This window comes from Schistocerca serialis, chromosome 4, assembly GCF_023864345.2.
Source record: "Schistocerca serialis cubense isolate TAMUIC-IGC-003099 chromosome 4, iqSchSeri2.2, whole genome shotgun sequence".
Lineage (NCBI taxonomy): Eukaryota > Metazoa > Arthropoda > Insecta > Orthoptera > Acrididae > Schistocerca > Schistocerca serialis.
In genome coordinates this window covers 484,068,505-484,070,847 of record NC_064641.1, presented here as the reverse complement: position 1 = coordinate 484,070,847, position 2,343 = coordinate 484,068,505, and the positions used below count along the sequence as shown (strand labels likewise).

General features: G+C 47.7%; 1 pseudogene; it reads left to right on the top strand.

Annotated features, from left to right (window-relative positions):
- Nucleotides 1-853: 853 nt before the first annotated feature.
- LOC126475891 (5S ribosomal RNA) lies at nt 854-971 on the top strand (annotated as a pseudogene).
- Nucleotides 972-2,343: the final 1,372 nt, after the last annotated feature.

Here is a 2,343-nt window from a genome sequence, read left to right as displayed (position 1 = left end):
TCGGTCGTCTGCTGCTGCAGCCCATGAATGGGAAATTTCGCAGCACAGTTCTAACGGATACCTTCGTCGTACGTCCAACGTTGATTTCTGCGGTTATTACACCCAGTGTTACCTGTCTGTTAGCACCGACGGCCCTACGCAAACGCCGCTGCTCACTATCGTTAAGCGAAGGCCGTCGCCACTGCGTTGTCCTTGGTGAGACGTAATACCTGAAATTTGGTATTCCTGTAGACTCTCAAGACTGTAGATCTTGGAATATTGAATTCCCTAACGATTTCCGAAATGGACTGTCCCATGCGTCTAACTCCAACTACCACTCCGTGTTCAAAGTCGGTTAATTCCCGTCGTGCGGCCGTAATCACGTCGAAGACCTTTCGACATGAATCACCTGAGTGATTACTGCTCTTCCAATACACTGCTATTTTATACCTTGCGTACGCGATACTTCCGCCATCTCATGACTTTTGTCACCCCAGTGTAACTTCTACAGGTTTTATGAGCGCTTCTTCAGTTACGACGAGATATATCGGGGACTGTTTGTTCTAGGAGGCGTTGATATATGATGATTTATAATAAACCTTCTGCTGCATAGGTAGGCTTCACTGGTCGCTGTGATATCACTTCCTGTTTGTGGTGTTACGCATGGTAGCATATACGTATTGTAAGGCGCATTACACCTTTCGTTGAGTATATTTGGACTTGTTGCTCATTCAGCTGTGTTTCTCTCTTTAATGCGACTCTACCAAAGGGACTATTTAAGAGGAGAAGAAATAATGGAAATAGATTCTACATAACATGTCCTGTTGGATTTTTCATTTAAGACAATGAGATTATGGCAAGTAATACTGAAAAAGCCAACGGCCTTGCCGTAGTGGTAACACCGGTTCCCGTCAGATCACCGAAGTTAAGCGCTGTCGGGCTGGGATACCACTTGGATGGGTGACCATCCGGTTTGCCTAGTGCTGTTGGCAAGCGGGATGCACTCAGCCCTTTTCAGGCAAACTGAGGAGCTACTTGATTGAGAAGTAGCGGCTCCGGGCTCGGAAACTGACATACGGCTGGGAGAGCGGTGTGCTGACCACCGTGTGCATACCGGGGGGAGTCATTCCAGATGTGGAAAGGGTCCTTCCGGATGCCATGAAGGGTACAGGGTGCACCCATCTGCAGGTGGTCGCTCATGTCGGCACCAATGATGTGTGTCGCTATGGATCGGAGGAAATCCTCTCTGGCTTCCGGCGGCTATCTGATTTGGTGAAGACTGCCAGTCTCGCTAGCGGGATGAAAGCAGAGCTCACCATCTGCAGCATCGTCGACAGGACTGACTGCGGACCTTTGGTACAGAGCCGAGTGGAGGGTCTGAATCAGAGGCTGAGACGGTTCTGCGACCGTGTGGGCTGCAGATTCCTCGACTTGCGCCATAGGGTGGTGGGGTTTCGGGTTCCGCTGGATAGGTCAGGAGTCCACTACACACAACAAGCGGCTACACGGGTAGCAGGGGTTGTGTGGCGTGGGCTGGGCGGTTTTTTAGGTTAGATGGCCTTGGGCAAGTACAGAAAGGGCAACAGCCTCAACGGGTGCGGGGCAAAGTCAGGACATGCGGGGACCAAGCAGCAATCGGTATTGTAATTGTCAACTGTCGAAGCTACGTTGGCAAAGTACCGGAACTTCAAGCGCTGATAGAAAGCACCGAAGCTGAAATCGTTATAGGTACAGAAAGCTGGCTTAAGCCAGAGATAAATTCTGCCGAAATTTTTACAAAGGTACAGACGGTGTTTAGAAAGGATAGATTGCATGCAACCGGTGGTGGAGTGTTCGTCGCTGTTAGTAGTAGTTTATCCTGTAGTGAAGTAGAAGTGGATAGTTCCTGTGAATTATTATGGGTGGAGGTTACACTAAACAACCGAACTAGGTTAATAATTGGCTCCTTTTACCGACCTCCCGACTCAGCAGCATTAGTGGCAGAACAACTGAGAGAAAATTTGGAATACATTTCACATAAATTTTCTCAGCATGTTATAGTCTTAGGTGGAGATTTCAATTTACCAGATATAGACTGGGACACTCAGATGTTTAGGACGGGTGGTAGGGACAGAGCATCGAGTGACATTATACTGAGTGCACTATCCGAAAATTACCTCGAGCAATTAAACAGAGAACCGACTCGTGGAGATAACATCTTGGACCTACTGATAACAAACAGACCCGAACTTTTCGACTCTGTATGTACAAAACAGGGAATCAGTGATCATAAGGCCGTTGCAGCATCCCTGAATATGGAAGTTAATAGGAATATAAAAAAATGGAGGAAGGTTTATCTGTTTAGCAAGAGTAATAGAAGGCAGA